This window comes from Hibiscus syriacus, unplaced genomic scaffold (assembly GCF_006381635.1).
Source record: "Hibiscus syriacus cultivar Baekdansim isolate YM2019G1 unplaced genomic scaffold, ASM638163v2 tig00110467_pilon, whole genome shotgun sequence".
Classification (NCBI taxonomy): domain Eukaryota; kingdom Viridiplantae; phylum Streptophyta; class Magnoliopsida; order Malvales; family Malvaceae; genus Hibiscus; species Hibiscus syriacus.
In genome coordinates this window covers 849,093-873,884 of record NW_024062749.1, presented here as the reverse complement: position 1 = coordinate 873,884, position 24,792 = coordinate 849,093, and the positions used below count along the sequence as shown (strand labels likewise).

General features: G+C 35.1%; 1 long non-coding RNA gene and 3 pseudogenes across 1 annotated transcript; 3 read left to right on the top strand and 1 right to left on the bottom strand.

Moving 5' to 3' along the window:
• The first annotated feature begins 4,205 nt into the window (after positions 1–4,205).
• LOC120127287 lies at positions 4,206–6,384 on the top strand (annotated as a pseudogene).
• Positions 6,385–9,910: 3,526 nt separating this feature from the next.
• On the bottom strand, positions 9,911–23,835 carry LOC120127400. The gene is made up of 3 exons (XR_005516536.1): positions 23,825–23,835; positions 13,302–13,307; positions 9,911–10,039 (listed from the first exon to the last, which is right to left on the bottom strand). It is a non-coding gene; the product is annotated as an uncharacterized LOC120127400 (long non-coding RNA).
• Positions 10,061–15,916, top strand: LOC120127395 (annotated as a pseudogene).
• On the top strand, positions 20,465–23,150 carry LOC120127397 (annotated as a pseudogene).
• Positions 23,836–24,792: the final 957 nt, after the last annotated feature.

Sequence of the window (24,792 nt, the reverse complement as noted above, 5' to 3'; positions counted from 1 at the left end):
TTATTGCAATAATAATTTAAAATTAAATTAAAATTAATAATAACATGTTATTGTAAAATAAATATTTCACATTATATAATGTAATAATAGAGTTTAATATTTTATTTAAAATACACTCCTATATTTTCATAACATTTTCTTAAAATATTATATAAAACAAACTAAACGAATATAATATTATATTATCTCATATTAATTTAAATGAATTTTCTCCCTTTGATATATAATACAACTTTTAACTTGAACAAGCACATTTGATCGATTAATCGAATTGTTTATCTTTGATCTCTTATATTCTTTTAGATCATATGTCCTAGACTCATTAAGAGTACTCTCATTCCTTACTCTAAGATCCCTTCTCCTCTAAATAGGAATTTCTGAAAAAGGAACTTTTAACTCATTGATACATTTCACACCCTTTAACTTTAAAAATATCTAGTGGAGATGCACAAATAAAGTTGGTAGGCAGGTTCAATGGAGTCATTAGTTGGTCAACAAGGCCCGGCCTACTAACCTCCGATCAGTCCTCAATTAATGACACAATGGCAGTGCCTAAAGTTTAGTGCTTAGCTCAAAGTGGGATAAGCCCATTGAGTTCAAGGATTCATATTTATTAAGATGGGATATTTTATTCTATAAATATAATTAAAATTTGTTATAATTATGAATTATAAGTTAGTTTAACAAAACAAGATGAGATATTATACAAGGAAGAGCAGCACATGATTAAACGATTAAGTAAATTAATTGAAAATAATGCTTAGAAGTTACTTCGGAGAAGGACTTCACGTTATGGTACAACAAAAAGACAAACACCTCGACAATTATACTTCCAAGCTTTGTCAGTATAAGTCGCTGTCTTTCTGTATGATTATTTGTTCGCTTTTGTTGGGCCCCAAATCAATTATGAGCCATCGACTCCATGTGAAAAAACTCGATAAATAAATGATTAGATGAAGGGAAAATAATACTAACAAATTGTCATTTCCATGTCTCTTTCCTCTTTACTTAGGAATGGATGACGGCCTGCTAAGGGCAATATTGTAATATTGCAGATGACCGCACTAGGATGCTAATTCCAATTTTTCATTTTTATTTAAAAATTTAAAGTCTTAAGTTTCAGATTATATGATTTATAATCAACATAAATTTTAGGGTAAAGTATAGTAATGGTCACTGAACATTTCTGAAGCTTACATTTAGGTCCCCCAACTTTTAAAACTTGCAATACAGTCCCCCAACATTTATTCTGTTTGCAATATGGTCCCCCAACTTAAACCACCGTTAGAAATTAGGGTAAATTATATAAAAGGTTATTAAACTTTTCAGACACTTGAATTTAGGTCCCCCAACTTTTAAAACTTGCAAAACAGTCCTCAATTTCATTCTAAACCCCAATTTCCAAAGTAATTCAATTTCATTCTCAACCCTAAATTCCAAAATAATTCAATTCAATTCAATTATGTCAGATTTATTATTATTTAATTTCATCTTATTTCATGTGATACATATTTTTTATATAAATATAATAGTATAATTCTTATCTGTTGAAAAAAAAAATTTAATTAAAAAAAGTAGTTAGAATATAGAAGATGTTGAAAATAATTCGAATTTTAAATTTATAAAATGTTATTTTGACGTATAAATAAAAGTGTAAACTACTAGGTTGACAACTTAACTATCTAACCCTTTTTACTTTTGTCATCGATCTTTTAAATTTATCAATCATACAACATAATTATTTAACTATTTCAACTAAGCCACTAGTCGTTACCAATTGATACAAATGATGAAGTGGCAGTTAAAAGGAATTGACATTATTATACATTTAATCTTTATTATTTATATAATCAATTTGGTCCTAAATTAAATAGAATTTAATAAATTAATCATTTAATTAGGATCTGACATGTGTTAGCACATGATCATGACACGTGTCATTGGTGACATATGTCACCACCTAATTATTTATATATGCTATCAATTTGGTCCTAAATTAAATAAAATTTAATAAATTAATCATTTAACCAGGATCTGACATATGTTAACACCTGATCATGATATATGTTATTGGTGACACATGTCACCACCTAATTAGAAGAAAATTAAGTTACAAAGAAGTAAAATTTGGGTCTTGGGCAAACACAAACCTGAGTCACGCAAATGAAAGATACAGGGTGGAGTCACTAAGCTAACACCATCGTTTGTGTTAAGAGATATACAATAATACATATACTAATAGTATGACCAATGCCAGAAAAAAAGAGTATAATGGAAAACGGAAATAATGAGATTTGAACTTCGGCAAAAATTTGAAAGCAATAAATGATGGGAAAATATTATTTTTTTACAATAAAAAATATTATATTTGATAAATTGTTTGATAGATTTAATATATTTTTTAAATATTAGTTGATACAATATTTTAAAAGAATAAATTTAAAATTTATATATTTTTAAACTAAATTTAATATTTATATTTTTCATATTTATAATTCATGATTATATATAATCTTAAGTTGAGTATTTCTAATATAATTAATAATTTTAATTTCTTATTAAAAATAAAATATTCAAAAATATAAATGATTCATACATTAATATATGAATATATTTTTTTATTTATACATCTAAATATAAATATACATTTATATAAATATTTTTATTCGTATATTGAAATATTTTGATTAAAATATAAACATATTTTAAATACTAGTTTATACAAGAAAAATAAAATATATCAAAAATATAAATGATTCATACATTTAAATATAAATTGAATCATTTATATTTTCTATACATCTATATTTAATAAGAAAATAAAATTATTGGGGGAATGTTTTGAAAATTTTAAAAGTTGGGGACCTAAATTCAAGTGCCTAAAAAGTTCAATGACCATTTATATAATTTACCCTAATTTTCTAACAGTTATTTAAGTTGGGGGACCATATTGCAAACGGAATAAATGTTGGGGGACTGTATTGCAAGTTTTAAAAGTTGGGGGACCTAAATGCAAGCTTCAGAAATGTTCAGTGACCATTACTATACTTTACCCTAAATTTTATACTCTCTCTCTCTCACTATCTCTCTCTCTCTCACTATCTCTCACTATCTCTCTCTCTCTCTCTCTATATATATATATATATATATATATCAAATAACAATATTTTATTTAATTACACATTATATCATTTTATTTAATTAAACTAACTCATAATTTAATCAGATTTTTATATTAAAAAGCACATTATCATTACATTTTCTTTAACTTTTCAGTCTATCATATACATAAACACAATACAAAAAATTTAAGAATGCATTAAATGCACGTATCTTTGTTTTTATTGTTGGGTAACTTGCCTTGTTTTCCTAAATGTTTTAACAATTTTAACGGTGTAGATTTGTTCCGCACACTCATTCTCTTATCCACAGGCTGCTATCTCTTTACCCTAGATTCACCTTAATTTAAATTCCGGTTCTGCTAATCATCCTACTCTCAAACCCCGGACAGGGAGCTTCATGTTTCAACAGAGGTATCGACTCAACTTCAAAGGCTGTCTTTTTAGTGTATATACTATGCCTTTTTCCCCCTCTTCACCATATTTGGTTATTATTCATTACTTTTATAATCTGGGGTTGTTATATTTTGCTCTGGTATTGTAGCTGGTCATGGTACCTTGCATGCTGGAGACAAAATAGATTATTTTGATTATTTCTATTATATACTCTATGGTTATTTTGATTTTTTGTCCATTATGAGTGGTGACAAAATAGATTAACTCTGCTTTCAGTGTGTATCCGATGTTTGATGTAATTCCTGAGCAGAAGTACAAAAGAGCTGTTCAAGATCGTGATGCAAGATTGTTTTTTTGCCTCAAGCAAGTTCTGTTTGCATTTGGTTAATCAATCAAATACTTCCCACTTACACACAATTACCATATATTTCAATCTGATTGTGATGCTTTTGCTTTTAATAATAAATTTGACCGCCGGCGAAGAGAATGGCAATTAGGCAAGGTGTCGGTTTTAGTATGGTTAGTTTTTGTTTTTTCACCTTGTCATTGTCTGTGCCAAATTTAGTTCCTTGCCAGGGACTTGCTTATCTCCCTAATAGTCTATACACACACAGATATATATATACCAGCTCCCTAATTTATATGTATTAGCTCGTTGCGAGGTAACAATTCTTGCATGTGTCCATTTACATGTATCAGCTCCTTGTGAGGTAACAATCTCGCTTATCTCCCAGGTTTATATGTATCTTCTTCACAGAATATATTTGAAGGCATTACTTGTATCTTGATGGTCAAACTTTTAATCTGTTTAATCTTTTGTCAGATATTCGCTATCATTGAGTTCCTCTTAATGCTCTTTCAAACAATATCATTTTCAATTTTTTAGCTTTAACATTTCTGTGATCGGTATTCTCTTTCTAAATCTTTTGAAAGGAATATAGGATTCATCATGGTCCTATAATCCTTTAATCTATATATACGGTGCAAGCTGGTGAAGTAGTTTCATTGTTGTAAAGAAGAAAGTTGTTTGCATATGAGGACATGGTTCATCGACCAAAAGTCGTTCTTTTGCCTGTCATATATATGATTTCAACTTTCCCCCCTTTTTATCAGCTTCTTTGAGTCATACGATGCATGGTCAAAATGTTCTGTTCTGTCAGATTTTGTTGGTTGCTTAATCGAAGCAGTTCATGGTTGTAAAACAAACAGCCCACTGCTAGTCTGATTAGTTGCTTCAAATACTAGGAAACAAGCATAATACCAGAAGTTCATTTTACAAATCCTCTAGTGTAATTTAAGTTTATGTCATTCAAACATTCTTCCTTGGCATTAGCTAACAACTAGTCTCCAGTTAGCTTAAATGATGATCTGCAGATAGGCATTTAATATGAGCACAGTTATGTAGTGGTCAGTACCTATGACAAAAGTCATCTATTGCTTATATATATTTTTAATTCTATGCCTTATAGATGCTTTTCCCGTACGATTCTTTTCTGTTGGTCATCAGAGATATAGAAAAAATAGATAAATGGATAAGGCATTCTGTTTTGGTTGTATATAAATACATGTCTCACTTAGAAATGTTTTGGTTATGGCATTCTGTTTATATCCGCCATGTTGTTGCATCAATTTTCAGATGGAAGTGCTAAATCCTCAACATGGGCAAGATATTGAAATAAATGTGGATGTTGCTGAAGGCCAAAGGAGTATTGGAGGGAGTAAGCTATGTGGGGAAACAGCTTGTGGACTTTCGGATGCGGGTAATAGCTCTAAAGATGCTGAAGAAAGATCGGCTTCAATGCGCAAGCTTTTCATTTCTGTGGCGCTTTGCATCATCTTCATGAGTGTAGAAGTAGTGGGAGGCATCAAAGCCAATAGTCTAGCAATATTAACTGATGCAGCACATTTGCTTTCAGATGTGGCAGCTTTTGCCATCTCCTTGTTTTCATTATGGGCAACCGGCTGGGAAGCCAATCCCGTCAATCGTATGGATTTTTTAGGATTGAGATCCTTGGGGCCTTGGTCTCAATCCAGATGATATGGTTGCTTTCAGGAATTTTAGTTTATGAAGCCATTGTTAGACTCATTAATGACACAGGTGAGGTGTACGGATTTCTAATGTTTGTTGTTGCTGCTTTTGGACTAGTAGTTAATATAATCATGGCTCTATTATTGGGACATGATCATGGTCACAGCCATGACCATGATCACGGCCACGGCCATGGCCCTAATGATCACAGTCATGGAGTGAGCATTACCACACACCATCACCACGAGGGACACTCCACAGGAGAGCACCACCATCATTCTGAGGATCACCCCAAGACTGAGAACCACCATGTTCACAAAGAACAGACAGAACCGTTGCTTGATAAGCCGAAAAAGAAGAAACGAATGAATCTAAATGTCCAGGAGCTTATCTTCACGTACTGGGGGATTCCATCCAAAGTATCGGAGTGATGATTGGAGGAGCAATTATATGGTATAAGCCTGAATGGAAAATAGTTGATTTGATTTGCACACTAATATTTTCAGTAATTGTTTTGGGGACTACCATAAGAATGTTGCGCAACATACTTGAAGTGCTGATGGAGAGCACACCTCGAGAGATTGACGCAACAAAGCTAGAAACGGGGTTGTTGGATATGGGGATGTGGTGGCTGTTCACGAGCTGCATATATGGGCCATTACTGTGGGAAGGTCCTGTTGGCCTGCCATGTCAAAATCACACCAGAAGCCGATGCAGACATGGTCTTAGACAACGTAATCAAATACATCAGAAGAGAGTATACTATCAGTCATGTTACCATTCAGATTGAGCGGTAAATGAAAGAGAATAATATAGAGCATGCATGGACCTCACTGTTACATATATATGTAGTCAGTATCCGATATAAAGTCGGTATGTATTATGTAAATTTCTGTTTGATGAATTATCTATTTCGGACCATTTTCTGATTACTCTAGCCTGAAGCAAAAGAAAGACCTTGAATTCAATCAGCTGCTTGATGCCGTGGAAACCCTGATAAGAGTGGAGCAATTGCTGGGTGACTATTGTACTTATATTGAACATTGCCGAGCTGAAAACTCGATTGAACCTAGCATCCAATCCGGGATACTCGAAGGCACGTGTTCCATGCGCCTGTTGAATGCGATTCCTCCTTCTAGAAAAACATCTTTATGTTGAGACCTGGAATAGAAATCCATCAAATGATCAAGCATCTATCTAATATCAATAAAAACCTTTTTAAGTAAAGTTGATGCAGAACAGCTATCGAATGAGAGGGGCTAACGACAAGGCATCTTCGTTAGGCACGCACAAAGTAATGAAACACCAGGGAGAAACTGGAGTGGAGTGTCTTTTGGGACCAACAACAGAGCAGGTCAGCACATTGTGGGTAGCCGAAAGCCTGGCAATCCAATCCACCATGATAGGCGCAGCCTGGTCTTGGTGGGCATCATGGCTGCAATATCATTGGCAGAGAGTTTGGCCCTGGGACCTGCTTTCGCAATTATCTTCAGAATCCCAAGCTCGCATGCTGTTTGCAAGGCAATTGGTAGCACTGATCCCAGCACGAGCTGAGGGGCAAATAAGTAAGTTTCATTGTCACCTTCACCACCTACCACTTGGCGAGGTTCTATCGAAGAAGCCAGCAATGAGATTGTATAACATAAGGCAAGTCGAAATCGATGCCTTTGATGTTGGGGTAGTTGGAAGTAATATGGTGATATCAAGATTGCCGCCGACATCAACCAGCTGCCTGATGCCGTCGAAACCCTGATAAGATTGGACCAATTATCATTAAGAGTATCCTACGATAACATGTTAACAACAGTGAATGAGACGACAGTAAAATACTATGATATGCGTTTTGAAATGGTAAAAAAAAAGTCTCCTAAATCCTTTCATAAATTAGGTAATTTGGACCCTTTATAAGTAAAAAAACTATTTCATTTTATCAATTTTAAAAATATTAACCAAGAAAAAAATTAATCAAGATATTATTATTTTTCATTAATTTCCTATAATTTTAATTAAGATAATAATAAATTTAAGGAGCACGAACCAACTTATCTAAGTGGTTAAATGAATAGTTGTTTTTATTGGATGTTAAAAGGTTCGAGTATCAACTACTGTAAGGGTAATTTAATGTTCATTATCAAAATGGGTAAGAGTATTTAAAATAATTACTACTTTGTAATCACCTTTAGCTTAATTAAAAAAATAAATAATAAATTTAAGGGTAAACTATGTAAATGATCACTAATGTTTGAGTAAGTTTTTGTTTTCACCACTGATATTTCAAAAGTTACAAATCGGTCACTAACGTTATCGTTTGTTACGAATTGGTCACTCGACGTTACCAATTAGGTGAGAGAAAGCTGATATGACGTGTTAACTACTGATTTAGCAATGTCTGACTATTATTTTGACCTACCCTTCTCTTCCATCTCCATACTAGAGGGGGGGGGGGAAAGCCACCCATTCCACGCTAATTGGACTTTTTAGTTCATGTTTCAACCGGTTCAAAGTAAATTACCCTATAATTGGGTTAACGGCTTAACTTTTTGGCTTCCAAACTTAAATTGGGTTAAACCAGTTGAGCCAGTCTTGTTTGGTTTCTTAATCATTTTTTATTCTGCTCCCACTTCTGAGCATGGAATTTTGTTTTAGATTCAAGGATTTGTCATATATTAGTTCAGGATCAGTTCATAAAACTAATACATATGCTTGCTTGTAGATATGATTCCTCAAAAAAAAAATTCTCAAAATGTTGAGTTGACAGATCCCATTATCTCTCGTTTTGACGTGTTATGCGTTGCCTATTTGCTTAATGTTTAGTTTTCTTTGTAATGCTTTATTATCAAATCTTAATAGGATTAAAAAAAATACACTTGATTTGAAATGGAGGATGTTGTTGACCCTGTAACAGATCAAATGCTTGCACAGTTTGTAGTGACAGTCACTTCAGGTCACAACCTAAGGGTGCTAATATGGATGACAGAGGCTTCAGTGAATCTCAAGAAGAGACTAGAGCCTCTGCTGGATTAGCTGATTCAAAGGTTCATAGTGGTTGTTCTATTACTCTGACTAACTGTTATTACTTTACAGATCTTGCCCTTTAAATAATCTTATGGATTTTTATGTTTGCATCGAAGATTCTTTCTCAAGAATTGCTAAGGAAATATTTAACCTTTGCCAAGTTGAATGTATTCCCAAGATTCCATGAAAAGGATACGACCAAGCTTACTAAAGTTTATGCTGATCTGCGAAAAGTATCTTCGATAAGATTCCTTTTCTCGTTTTACTTGTAATATTTAAAGTGATTTTACTTGATTCTTCAATGATTTCTTAATTGTCTGTGTAGCGTGGACAAGGCGTCCCTAGAGCTTCACTTCCTCTTGCGAAAGCTTTCTCCATGTGGTGCAAATACCGGTTGAAGCAGGCATAGTATTAGTTTTATGAACTGAAATTGTTGCATAAAGAGCGGTTTTTCAAATAAAGGAAAGAAGTTGAGTAGTTTGGGAGCTTTGTACGAGACAAAGAGAGCTGTGGGATGGACGGCTTTTTCGTTTTTCCTTAAATAATATAGTGTGAAGATAAAGATCGAAGAAGAAAAACAAATAAAAATGGTTGGTTTTGAATTAAAAAGAAGTATGGAGATGGTAGAGAATGGTAGGTTAAAATAATGGTCAAACGATATCAAATTAACAGTTAACATGCCATGTCAGCTTTCTGTCACATACAGTAATGACTGTTAACGTCAAGTGATCAATTTATAACAAATGATAACGTTAGTGACCGATTTATGACTTTTGAAACATCAATAGTGAAGACGAAAACTTACTTAAATATTAGTGATCATTTGTGTAGTTTACCCTAAATTTAATTCTCAACATTAATATAATACAGAAAAGCAAAAGGGAAGATAGGAAACATAGCATGCCCCTAGATTTGTTGCTAAAATAATCATCATGGGGAATCTGGATAATTAGTCACAAATCCGGCGTTGTTGTGGCTCCAGATATACCCTTAAACCGCCATGTGCCGTTTACCCAATCCACGAATGGCAATCCTTCGCAGGCGGGAACCACGTGGCATAGCTTAAGGCACTTTTACGGACTTAACCTCAAGGGCAAGGGGAACTTGTGGTTGAGATTTGAATATGGAGGCAAAGAACGAGGGAGCAAACAGGCCAACAGCAGAAAGACAAAGCAAAAAACTTTTTAAAAAATAAGGCAAAAAGCGCAAGGGTGGGGTTTACCTGAATCGGCCACTAAATAACAGCCACTTGGCAACGTCCAATGCATCTCTCCGTTCTGTATACTACCGTTCACTCTTTTCCAGCCTCAAATTAAACTCCCCCAATGTCTGTTGATTTTCAAATTTTCTCCAGAAAAATAATAAATCCACATGAAATTGTAGTGGCTGAGATTTCTCCTTGCTTCTTCCCAGAACTGTAGTTTTCTGGTGTTTTAGTTCTCTCCAAAGAAATAAGCATCCTTTCGCTTTTTCTGTTTTGCTTGCTTCCAGTTTTCTTCTCCCGAAATAGAAAGACTGTTTTCCCCCAAATTGTGCTGATTCCGATCTACTCATTGTCGGAAACTACGAGATCTCCGACGAGTTTCCGGAGAACCCGTTTTTCATGCGTCATCGTTGTTTCTGGTGTTCTCTTCCTCCATGGTTCTCTCTCAAGGTACTTCCATTTTCCACCGCATTTATAGGGCTTTCCTTCTCTACTCTCCATTTTGCTGCCCTTAAAAACTCTGCTCAGCTGACTTTAAAATCATGTTCTTTATACGCAGTTGAGTAGGAAGACGAAAGAAAAGTGATTGAATTCTTTGTTTTTCTTGGCAACCAAACAGAAGGTAAAGAATTAATATTTTTTCACTAAATTTGATCTCTTTTGGCTGTAAATGATTCGGGGAAAGTTTGGAGATATGGATGTGTGGAAGTGTGTTGCTGATTACTGATTAAAGCTTTTTTCTTTTCATTTCTCGATAGGTTTTGGCGTCTACGGGTTCGTTTTGGTGAGGATTCTGAATAACGGAATTTTCTTTTAAGTTCATTGGAAGAAGCCGTCTCTTTCTCTCTGTTACGGCGGATACTTAAATTTTGTTTACCTTTTAAAATTTTAATTTCCTAGTGATTTTAGCTTTCATTATGTGATTAAATAAAATACTTAGTAATATTAATTGGAATAGCAATAAAAATCAGAGACGGATCTCTATCGATTGTTGTTGGCTTTGGTGTTTCTGCAGTAATAAATAGCAATCTTCAGGTTTTGTGGTGTTCAAAAACGGCTTTACTATTTGTAGTACTTGAAAGAAATGGAAGGAGGTTTGTGTTTTACCCGTTGCTCGTTAGAGAGGATCTGAAGCAGCGGTGACGCTGCCGAGGTTCTGTCAATGGACACATACTCCTCTGGAGAAGAACTAGTTATTAAGGTATCAAATATCAAAATAAATTCTCTTTCTTACTTTGCTTTTAAATTATGCTTATTGGAATTGTAAAAATGCAGTTTCTGTATTGAACTTTTATGTCGAATGATAGACTAGGAAGCCTTATACTATTACTAAACAATTAGAAAGATGGACTGAGGAGGAGCATAATAGGTTCCTAGAGCCCTTGAAGCTCTATGGACGAGCTTGGCAACGCATTGAAGGTTTTCACTTGCTTGTCCCTCTTATTTGTTTTTAAATGGTGGGGCCGTGGGGGTTGAGAAAAAGTAATATTTCAATTGCTGTTGTCATTTGAGAACTACTGTTTTGTGGATAGAGGTTAAGATTAATAGGATATGTTTGTTAGGACTGACAAATGAAACACCTTTGTTATTTTTTTTCGTAATTGGAGATCCTTTTCCCTTTTCTGTTTATATGGTGATTTGCAGAACACATAGGAACAAAGACTGCTGTGCAGATCAGGAGTCATGCTCAAAAGTTCTTTTCAAGGGTCATTTGGTGCCTTCTTGTTTATGCTTATTTCTATGTGCAATGTATTTTTCTGCTGCCTTAATCTTGTTTCTGCTTGAAGTATTTGAAACATATGAAACACGGATTCATCAACTGCACTATCTTTAATGGTTGTGAAATCTAACTGATTATCCTCTAATTCACTTTTCCCCCTTATATAAGCAATTTTTTAAATTAAAAAAAAAGGCGATATAAGAAGTTTCCTTGGTACATTCAACAAACAGACTGAGGAGAAAGACTTAATACCTAATATATGAAGAGATTACATTGCTATCCGTGCCAAAAACATCAATTGTATATCACTCGGGATAAAAAATATAATCAATCATGCGAAGAAGCGCTCTGGAGTTTATTTATTAATATCTAGAAAAGGCAGAAACTTTGAAATAAATGAGAATCTGAGCTGCTGAATACCAATTTCTTTAAACCATATTTACGGCGAGAATCTTTAGCATCTCTACAATTTTGGTTTTAGAGATGTCAGCAATTTGAATTCTATTTATGTAGTCTCTGTATGAGATTGGCTGTGCCAGATGGCTTATCATCCTTGGAGTGTGATCTGTAATTGAAAAAAAGGGCCATGTTTCATTTTTTAAGATGTTAAAAATGGTTACTTCCTAATATGTATTTCTCCATCTTTTAATGCACAAGGCATACACTTGATTGGTCGCTTTTGAACTGTTGATGTAATTTGTAGTTAATCTACCAACGCTTATTGTGTTGATCTTACATGCCAACTGAGTAGTTAATGCTAGCGGGGAAGGCAAATTTCTTAGAGTGAAGGATATAGTTTGTTGAATACTAGGGTGAGTTGATGTGTTTAGACCACTCGTGTAAATTTCTTTAAACATTAGCAATATTACCAAGTTTGTACCAGATAGTAGTTAGACCTAAAAATAAGAATTTTATTTTTTCTTCAATTTCTGGGATTTGGTAAAGTTTGAGGATCATACATCTATAAAGATAAGTCCTTTCTTGGTAATGTGGAACATAAAATTCTGATCTGCATATTTTTCTTCTCATCAGAAAGATTATACCTACTAGGCGATAATACAGGGATCAATCTTCCCGATAGTACCTTAAGTTTTGCAGCCAAAGCTTAGCAGCGGCATATCTTTTAGATGTGCCTTGTAGCTGATTATGATGTTAGACTTGAGGTATGCATTCCCGTAGATCCATCTTAAGATATTTTCCTTTAGTGAATGTGGTATACTCTTCAGTCATAGGAATCGTTCATAAAATTTTGCAGGATTCTTCTCTTAAAGACCTATTTCCTGCAGGTTATTGGCAGTCACCTGTCAGTTATGTGAAAATTAGGTACATGGTAATGCATTTCTTCTTCCTTTTTGTTTCCTTTCAAAATTTTGATTTACAATCAAATGCTCACATTCTATTGGTAGTAGTTTCCAACCTTTTTTTCTCGATTAGCTCATAATTGATGAATCTTATCAGGAAGGTTAGCAAACCAAGATTTTTCAAGATTATTATGATTAAAGCTTTGTTAAATACTTTCTTCGGTCTGAAGTCCTAACCATTACTTATCTCAATTTTACATGACAAAGAACATCATGGATAGTTTGTTCACAGTATACAGATAAATTGGCATTAAGAAATCAATGGTAAATTTCTCTGCATCGATATATACTAAACCTCTCTCTCCCTCTATGAATACATTTAAAATTTTTCTCCTTGGAAAATAGGGGTTGGTTTAGCCGAGCAGAACTGACTGCTTGGCTAAACCAACCCCTTTTTTATGAAGTCAATGTTTGTGTATGTATATGTTCAACTGCAGCCTGTGCGTATGTCTGCTACATTTCTCTTCTGTAATTTTCATTTTATTGAACTATTTACGATATTCTCAGCTGGAGAAGGAGGCACATGCTAAAGGTGTACCAATAAGTCAAGCTCTTGACATAGAAATTCCACCTCCACGCCCTAAAAGAAAGACAAGCAATCCTTATCCTCGAAAAACCGGTGTTGTTAACACAGTTCAGGAGGGAGCTAAGGATGGAAAATCCAAAATGACGATTGTGTTGCAAGAAAGTGTTGGACTTGGTGAATGAACCACTTCCAGAGGTTAATTTCTCCTCCTCACCTACTTTATTCAAGCCCTTAATTATGTTCTTTTATATTTTTGCCTAAGCTTCAAATATATATTGTTTGTTAGAGACCTAATGGAGATGAAAAGGCAACCAATCTAAAAGAAAACCGAGATGAGAGTTGCTCCGAGGTCTTCACTCGTCCCCATGAAGCGAACTGCTCCTCTACGTCTTCCATGAATAAGAATTTTATACCAACATCAGCAGCAATCATACACTCTTGCACATTTAAGGAGTTTGTACCTTCGCTTAAAGAGGTAATAAGTCATGATAAACATGAATATCGTGTCACTCTTGAGCTTGAAATTTATAAAGCCTATAAACTTAATGTCCAACAGACAGTTCATGATAATGGTACAAGTAAGGCTTCAAACTTGGAGAGTTCTTGCACTTCATATCAGAAATCAGCTCAAGGCCAGAGAAAAGATGATTTGGATGGTGTTTTATGTGCAGATGAGATGCAAGCCACTCAAAATTATCCTCGACATGTTGCAGTGCATGTACTAGATGGAAGCATGAACACATGTGTTCAAAATCCTTCCCCGGATATGTCATTTCAGGATTCTGTATTTCACGCTAATGGCGATGTTCATGGACCTAACTTGTTTACAAATCCAGCTGCATCTGCAACTACCGAACATCAGAATACTGCCCCAAGATCTACTCATCAGGCATTGCCACCTTTTCATTCTCCCTTTTTGCATCTTCGCCGCAATCAAGAGGACTATCAATCATTTCTACATGTCTCCACTTTTTCCAGTCTCCTTGTGTCTACTTTGTTACAGAATCCAGCTGCTCATGCTGCAGCAAGCTTTGCAGCTACATTTTGGCCATATGCAAATGTTGATAGTTCTGGCGAATCTCCCAAATGCGGCCTAGGCGGTTTCCCACCTAGACAGCTGAACTCTGCTCCAAGTATGGCTGCAATTGCGGCTGCAACTGTAGCAGCTGTCACTGCGTGGTGGGCTGCCAATGGACTGCTTCCTGTATGTGCTTCTCTTCACCTAGGCTTTACCTGTGCTCCTGCATCCACTGCTGCAGTTCCACCAATGGACAATGGTCAAGCTCCAACTGCAAATACTGAACACAATGATAAAACTGATCAAGCTCTCTCCATGCAGGACAAGCAACTAGACCCTGAATACTCTGAAGCTTTGCAAGATCAGCAGTCACCATCTAAATCACATGCTTCGTCATCATCGGACTGTGAAGAGAGAGGAGATGCGAAAGTGAATACTGGAGTGAAAGCTACGGATGATGAGACGGCTGCCGAAGTAATTGAACCTCAGGATGCAAATAAAATGAAGAACATAGAACAAGTTGTCCGCTCCTCGTGTGGCTCCAACACAACTTCAAGTAGCGAGGTAGAGACAGATGTGTTGGATAAACATGGAAAAGACAAGGAAGATCCAAAAGGAGCCGACACAAATCATCCACAAGTTGAATGTAACCGTCGAATTAGAAGCAGTAGCAACCCGAGTGATTCTTGGAAGGGGGTATCTGAAGAGGTGAGTTGATATGTCTATTTTCATATATAGCTTTAACTTAATTATTGTAACATTGCCGCTCTATGGCTCCGCTACTTATTTCAGGGGCGACAGGCTTTTCAAGCCCTCTTCTCCAGAGAGGTATTGCCACAAAGCTTTTCCCCTCCACACAAGGGAAAGAACAAGGGGCAGCAAAAGGAAAAAGTAGGTGAACACAAACAAAGTCCAGTCGAGAAAGATGGAGAAACATCAGTTTTAGACCTCAACAGCTCTTGTTCTGATCATCTAGAAGTTAAGAAAAATGCATTATCAAGAAATGAGAAGAACACTGCTGAAGAGGGCCTGCTTACAATTGGACTAGGACATTCAAAAACTAAGGCCACCCGAATCGGATTTAAACCTTACAAAAGGTGTTCTGTGGAAGCCGAGGAAAACAAAGTGATGAAAACCGGCAGTCAAAGCGAGGAGAAAGGTCCGAAGAGGGTACGGTTGGAAGGGGAAGCTTCAACTTGAGTTTACGTGCTATATTGAATGTGATTAACAAACGGAATGTTTGTTCGTTGCATGTAATCCGTTAATGCTTTCCCCCATATATTATTTTCCTTTTCATATGTTGATTTTAAAGACTTGCATCGCATCGCAGCTCACAAGACTTTTAGTGTAATGTTATTTACCATCTAATATTCTACGTTGACTGATTCACTTTCCCGGACTGTTATGTATGCCAGTGCTGTTAATAACTCCTCTGAAATAGACGCATTAAAGTACAGAATCCGAGTGGCCTTTAGTTTTGGCCTCTCTATTCAAAATACATGCCTTTTGTCTTTACTTTTATTCTCCTGCATCAAGCTGAAGCCTTTTTTGATGCAATGAAATGGCAAATTAAACAGATGCCCCATTGATTTATATGTTGACTGTTTTTATGCTTATTTTTATCTCTTCCAAGCCGTAACTATATGCTTTGGTATTCGGGGCTGAATGGCTGAGAAAATGTCGTGGAAAAAAAATTCCCAAAATAATCCAACTCCGGGATTATTTCCTCATCCAGAGTGATTTGCACAGTAACCGGTCGAAGACGCTACGTGTTTCATGCATCATCAGAATCTTCAGGGAGTGCACCGCGTCTTCAAGCCTAACCAAAAGACTCCATGAGTGCATGACATCTTTACATCTTCAGGCAAGAGGGGGAAGGCTCCAAGACTGCATAACGTCTTCCTAACGCCCTCTACATGTCCTTGTATGGCACTGATTCTGACGCTAAAGCTATACCTGCAGCACAGTAACCGGGTAAATAGGGGAAGGCTAACAATACGGGGAAGAGGGACAATAATAGCTCCATTATTGTCTAGTATAATGGTGCCATTATTTTGCACCAATAATTGATGCGAGTTGGGGTTTATAAAATGGAGAGTTGGGTTTTGGGGAGTAGCGCGATGAGATGAGATGAAATAATTTAGGGAGAAGTCGAGAGAAAAAGTAGAAAAAGAAAGAAAGGGTTTTGGGGAGAAGCAATTGTGATTTGACCAAATCCTTCTATACATTACTTGAATACCTAAAAAAGTCTATGAAATATTATATTCCCTTGAAGAAGTTGATCTTATAGATTGTATGCAGACATAGTTTAAGACTTCATTATGGTTATTGGTATGAATCATTTCATAGTTTGTAACAAATCAGGTAGCTCATTGCATCCGAACTGATATCGAATAGATGCAGCTAATATTGAACAATGGATTCTTGGGTTTTGTTCAACCAACACCTTCACATATTGACATATTACATCCGAGTCCAATAGTCGGTAGTTTATTCGATAGAGTTTTGCAAACATGTGTGTAGACCATTGTACCTTGTGATGACCCAAGCATCTTACCTCTGCATTTTGGACACTGGTCAGCCACTTACACTTGAGCTCATATTTAACACACTTCGCATATAGAGTTTTCTGGTTGGACTATGCAACCTTGCAATCTACATGGTCTTTTATGCAATACTCTTCAATAACCAATGTAGCTTTTTTTCCTCTAAATTGTTTCCCAACTGATAATTCACCAGAATTTTCGGATGATTCAATCATGTAGCCTGAAGTTAAATGTGACATCTCTGGGAATTCAGGTGTACTCATCGCATCATAATCTATCTCGTACATGTGAGGGGTAAGTTAATACGGAGTTGGATATTTATCAATGGTCATAAAAGGTTAATCACCACAAAAAATATCGTCATCATCAGCCAAAATGAGTTCCTGGGTTTCTTAATCTTCACTAGAATCATCATGTATTTCTCCCTAGCGATTTTCAACGTCAACATCAATAGTTGATTGCAGATGATATATGCTTCTTGCCCCCATACTCTGTTATTGTAGATGTTCCATCAACTTCATTTGCACTTTCCAACATCACCACAAAACTGTTTATCGACCTATATGTTGGGTTCTCAAGCTCACTTTCGAAAGCCGTTTGAGATGAAGTTTCAACTACATTTCTTGATGACCTAGAAACATCAAATATATTACACACCTCAACAAATAACTCAATAATAGTTGTAATATCATCATATTCTTCAAGTGGTACTACAATATACCTAACTGGATTAGGACATACCATAAACCTGTACCTTAAATCATCGATTGTAGCTTGAATTTTTCTTTCTATCATCTCCTTTATTTCTACAGATGTGATGTCTCTTTTAAACTTTATATTTATAGGCCTTTCAAACTAAAAAATAACTCCGACCTCATTTTCCATAATTTGACTATTATAATGGACAATCATGAAAAAATTGTTGATTATTTTCTCTACATATAAAAATAAAATACATAAATAAGAAAATTTGTGACATATTTTATATATTAAATTAAAGTTATGATTAAAATTAAAATATTTTTTTGTCATTAATTAAATTTTTCCATCATCACATGAGTTTTCTTATGATTAAAAATATTAACAATATTTTTTAACATTTCTACTACAAATAATAAATCAATACATTATTTTAAATTAAAGTCATGATTAAAATAAAAATAAAATAATTACTAAAAATATTATTAATTATAATAAATACTATTGAAATTATTATTCAATTTTGATTTTTTGCCATTTTTTAAATATGTTCATCATCAGTGCGTTGACTTATAATTAAATTTATTAACAATATTTTTATAACTACTAATAATGATATAATTATTTTAATATTTCTACTATAAATACTAAATCAATATTGTTAAAATTATAATAATGATTCGTCAGGTAAAATGTAAATAAAAATGTTATATATATTAAATTAAAATTATGATTAAAATAAAAATAAAATAATTACTAAAAAATTATTAATTGTAATAAATACTATTAAACTTATTATTCAATTTCAAATTTTTCGTCATTTTTTAAATATGTTCATCATTACATGAGCTAACTTATGATTGAATTTATTAACAATACTTTTTATAACTAAGAATAATGATTCGAAAGGTAAAATGTAACTAAGAATATTATGAAACTGATATTTACATAACAATAAATCATAAAATGTTTTAAATAAAATATTTTCACATTTACTTGAGAGTTTATTCCGACAACTTAATTAAAAAAAATCGAAACTTCTTACTCACTCTTTTACCTGCAAAAGAATACAACATATTAAAAATAATCTTTTTAATTAAATAATACGAGGTAAAGCAGAGAAATTGTATATAAGTTTTTCGAATAATACTTACTGTGAAAGAAAATTTCTTTCAAAATTTTCTCAAACACTATTCCCGGATGCTCCTTCTTCCAATCGTTCTCTCCTCTTAATATGTTTTTTTGTATTTCCATCATAAGAGACTTCTACCCCAACTCATAAACATGTGAAAATATTAATTTTTTTATTAAACTAAACGGATATGAATGGGGAATGAGAAGAATCTACGTAGCATGGGGAAGGAAATATTTTGATCGGATGTTGGCTTCAGAATCAATGTCATGCAAGGACATGCAGAGGGCATTGGGAAGACGCCATGCAGTTCCAGAGCTTTCCCCCTCTTGCCTGAAGACGCCTAGCAATTCTAGAGACTTCCCAAGCTTGAAGACGACATGCAGTCCTGAAGTCTTCAGATTAGGCTTAAAGACGTCGTGTACTCCCTGAGGATTTTGAAGACATGTGGAACACGTGGCGTCTTCGACCGGTTACTGTGCAAATCATCCTATATGAGGAAATAATCACCGAGTTGGATTATTTGGAGAATTTTTCTCCCACAATATTTTCTCAGCCATTTTGCATGGTATTCATATATCAGTTGATTTATTGTTTCCTGTGTTTTTTATTTCCAAAATGTTAATAATGCAACCTTGTTTGAGAAATAATGTGATTAGATTTAAATTTTATTAGAGACAATGATTCAAATTTTATTTTAATCTAATTTAAAAAAATCATAGTATAATTCGTTTGATGAAAAATAAATTTGAATACTCATTAACTAAGTCATTGGCTAATACTAACTGGTTAAGGCTCAAGGAAAGTCTAAACCCATCAAGCCTTTAACTTCTAGCTATCATTTAGGAGTCAAATTATTTGGTATAACAAGTGGCTATTAAAACCTAAAAATCTTATCCCACAAATCAAATTATTTTGGTAGTCAATGGATTGATATTAATTCTTGAGGTCTCGAGTTTGAACACCACGTATGTAGAAGGTATGATCGTTCATTATCAAATGATTAAGAGTCTTTGAACAAATGTTATCTTATATTCATCTTAGATTATATTCAGAAGAAAATCATAATAATTTTGTCATTAAAAACTTAAAAAAAGATATTAATATTTAAAATTTAAAATATACAAAATATAATTTATTTCCATTAAATGATTAGAGTTAAAATCATTTTTCATTCATTTTAATAATTTTATTTTAAATTTATTGACATCTACATATGATTATGATAAAATTACTTATAGTTATCTATAACCTTAACTTTCAAATTCTTTTAAACACATAAAAATAGTTTTATTAAAATCATCATAATAGTTTTAACAATCACTACAAAATACCATTCTGAATATGTTAATAATTTTGAGGTATTTCTATTTTCCTAATTCTTTTAGAACATTTTTCTAAATGAATCCTTAAAATTATATAAATTTTATTTTTAAAATGAAATAAATAAAAATATAAGATACTATGAATTTGACAACAGTAGGTGTAAAAGGACAAGGTCGCGTACCGGAAAGGCGCGTCAAGCCGTCAACTCGACTTTGGGGTTTGAAAATCTATTGCAATTAGATAATGTAAGTCTTGATAAATTCCCAGTTACCTAAGCATTAAAAGTCATGCAAACTCTTGTAACCACTTACCATACGAACTATAAAAATAAATTAATAATTAAAAGCAAAAACAAAGTGGAATTTTTTATCCATTATTTAAGCTGTTTCAATCGTAAACCTCCCCCCTAGCCTTGCCTCACGTAAATTGCACAGTGTCCGATGACTATGGGGTGCCAATTGTAGCCCATTCCACAGACCAATCTTCTTCACTTCTCCAACTTCCATGGCCGCACTCCTACGCTACGCATCACCCTTTTTTTCACTCGTTTCAACCCACTTGATCCTGCCACGTGGCTATTCCGTCCCTTCTCTTTTGTGGGTCTTGTTTGAACATGGCCGAAATCTTAGTATGATTCGCCAATCTTTGGGGAAAGATGGAGCTGGTTTTGTCGTTTTAAGTGTTGCAGTATTTCAGAGAAAGCCATGAATATGATTCTTAGTTTACGAGTGGGCCTCGAGGTTTACAAGGCAATGTTGGCTTTAGTTTTAGTTTCGTTTACTCTTATTTCATCTCTTAATCAACCAGCCATGTCTTTGGAACAGAAAACGCAATCCCTTTTGATCCCAAACCAGTGCAATGACAAATGCGGCTTCCATTTCATTTAAACGCTTCTTGTTCTTCAGTTTCCACCGCTTTCCATCTATCTTGCTTGAATTCCCCTACCCTTTACCTTCACATCGGCGCTGAAACCTATCGTGTTCTCGATTTCTTCTCCGACGGTGTACTAGTTGACTTCCCTGGAGCCTCCAGTTGCCGTCAATACAACGACTTGAACGCCTTCGGTTTCACGAAAAACGACTACTTTGGTATCTCGAGTGACAACGTTATAGGTCTATACGATTGTGAAGACTCTTCTTTGTGTAAAGTGGGTTGTGAAACAAACGACTTACCAGGTTGTGATGGCAACATTGGCGGCTCCCTTGGTTGCTGTTATCCATTTTCCGATCATAGCATTTGGCATTCCGGTGATGGGTTTTCGAGTTTTTCCAAGTTTGGGTGCAGAGGATTTTCGTCATGGGTAGTTTCCCGGGGAACCAACACCGGAAAACGTGGGGTAAAGTTGGAGTGGGCAGTTCCTAGAAATTCATCCGATATAATTTGTGCCACTGATGCAGATATGGTGAATGCCACTGCAGTTGAAGCAGGGGTCAGGTGCTTGTGCAAGGATGGGTTCGTCAGTGATGGATTTGCCAATGGAGCCGGATGCTTCAAATGTGAGTAGTTGAATATTTATTTGTGAGGAATCAAATCAGGTTGATTTGTAGTTAAATGAGTGTTATCTTCCATGTTTTGAATGAATCTGTCATTGACAGCCTGCATCAAGGAGGGGCAAGGAGCATATGGGGAGGAGTGTGACAGCCCAAAACATAGTCAAAGAAAACTTGTAATTTTGGCTGGTATGTTATTATGAGATTTGATTATTTTGTTAAACATTATCCTAATCCAGCTTGCTGTGAGAACTGATATATCTTACTTTATTTGCCATGTAGTTGTTCTTACTCTGCTTTTCATCTTTGCCTCCTTATTCTTATTCCTCTGCATACTGAGACGACCGGTTAAACTAGGCCCTTTTCACCTAGAACAAAATCATTATCACAATACCACGTCATTTAGGAGAGCCTGTAGGACTAGATTGTTTACTTACAGAGAGCTAGGCGAAGCAACCAGAACATTCGAAGACAGTCAGAAGCTCGTAAACGGCACAAACGGTACAATTCATGCTGGGGTCCTTGGGGATGGTTCGCATATAGCCGTGCAGAAGGTGCGATGTGAGACCGAAAGAGACCGAAAGAGACCTAATTGATGTCCTATCGAGAATCGAGCTTCTATCATCTGTTTTACATAGGAATTTAGCTCGAGTACTCGGATGTTGTATCGAGTCCAGTTACACCATAATGGTGGTGTATGGATATCCTGCAAATGGCACCTTGGAGGAACATCTGCAAAATAGCAGAGGACAAAAATTCGGCCTGGATTGGTACAAAAGGCTGAGCATAGCTGCTGAAACCGCAAGTGTCCTAGCATACTTGCACTACGAGATTTCTTCACCTATCTTTCACCGTGGCCTCAAATCATCCGGCTACATCTTTCTTGATGTGGATTTCTCAGTTAAGGTTGCTGGCTTTGCACTGCTTAGCCCTGGGTCCGGAAACTATTCGAACCTACGCAGCAACTACGAGACTCCCTACAAAAATGATGTCTACGACTTTGGTCTTTTATTGTTAGAGATAATTTCAGGCACCAGCTATTCAGACATGCCAAGGGTAGCCATGGAAAAAATCAAAAGCGGGAAGCTAGAAGAAATAGTGGATCCATCTCTTTACTACCACGAGCAGCCGATAGCTCGCAGAGAGCAAATAGAAATAGTAGCAGACATAGCAACCAGATGCTTATTGTTTGGTGGAGATGGCAAAATTGGAATGATCGATGTCACAAGGGAGCTGTTTCACCTTGCAAAAGAAAACATCTGAGGAAGCAAAAAGGGACCTGTATGGGAAGAAACATTTTCGAATTCAAGCCTGCTTCAGATGATATCCATGTCTCCTGACTCTATACACGTGCCTTAATTGCATCTGTTCATAAAACCATCCCAACCAAGGAATTTCAATTTAGTCCATTTCAGCTGCAAGCATGCCAAGTCACCTGCATTCACATCTGTTTGCATATGTATACAGATTTTATGTACATCTAGTGGATTCAGTACTTTTTTTTTATGAAATTACATTAGTTGCTGCTTCTACATAATGTATCACTTACATGATTATGCCTGTCGTCAAAACCATCAAATAATCTAGTCCAATACATCTGTTAGTAAATAAGACCTTGTTAGCTTACTCAATAAATTATGTTCATGAATATGTTAAGTTTAATTAAGAGAAGATGAAGTGTCTAGAGTTGGTAGGAGTAGTTGAAATGCCAAAAGATTTTGACTATTCATTGTATCACAATTATTATAAGGCATCCCTCACTCCTATATAAAGAACTCTTGTACTTATCAAATAGATATACAAACACATCAATCAAAGTCAGAATTCTCTCTACTTCTACTTCTTTTCCTCTACTTTTCACCATATTTTCCCTATGTTGCTCCAACAATTGATATCAAAAGCCATATGGTCTTAAGGGCCTAGAAATCACAAATAAACTCAAAAGGAATAGAATTAAGGAAGAAGTAGAATTTGAACAGTTGAAGCATGGCTTCAACGTCAACCTCTTCCATATTAGCTTCTATGCCATCACCTCTTATCTTCACAGGGGATAACTATGACTATTGGTGCATTAAAATGAAGTTTTTTCTTAAAGCAAGTGCATTATGGGAGATCATGGAGACTGGTTACGAAGAGAAAAAGAAAGATGTGCAGCACACTGATGCAGAATTAAAAATGTTCAGTGATGATGAGATGAAGGATGCAAGAGTCTTATCTCATATCATCAATTGTGTCTCAGATACAATTTTTCCCAAAATCATGAGAGCCTTTTCTATAAAAGAAGCGTGGAGACTTCTCCAGGAGGAGTTCTATGGTGATGAAAAAAATCAAAAATATTCGACTGAACACTTTGAGGAGTCAATGTGATAACATGAAGATAAAAGAAAATGAGGATATCAAAGGTTACACTTCTAGATTCATGGAAGTTGTAAACCAAATGAAGATATATTGGGAGGATATCTCATATGCAAAAATAGTGCAAAAGATCCTAGGATGAAGAAAACACATCCTCTGAAACTATTTTTCCATAAAAGCAACGACAAAAATCCTCTAAAAAATAAGGGGAACAATCGAAAGAATCAAGGTGGTTCAAGGAATGGGAAGGAGCAGCCACAATCAAAGTATCCTGCTTATGGTATATGTAATAAAACGAATCACCTTGAAAAAAATTTGCTATCACAAAGGGAGTCAAAATGCAATTACTGCAAGAAATTTGGCCATTTTGTAGAAAGATTGTTGGCACAAACAAAAGGCACAACAATCACAGGCTCGTATTTCCAATGAAGCATAAGACTCCTTGTTTTATGCACGACAAGCTTTCACCTCTAGTGGAAGCAAAGATAAGTGGTTGATTGACAGTGGGTGCACTTCTCACATGACCAATGATTCAAGCATATTCAGCAAATTTGACTCTTCAATCAAAGTTCCAGTTCGCATGGGGAATGGAGTTGTGGTAAAGTCCACTGGAAAAGGCACGATTACTATACAAACAAACAAAGGTACAAAATACATTAACGATGTTCTCCTTGTTCCAGATTTGAATGAGAGTTTACTTAGTGTTGCTCAAATGGTAAGAATTGGTTGTTCATTTGTCTTTGAAAATAACCATTGTACTATCATGGACCCGAAGAAAAAGGAGATTGCAAATGTCCCTATGGAAAACAAAAGCTTTGCTTTGAAATGGGATTCTGCAGCAGAATGAGCACATGCA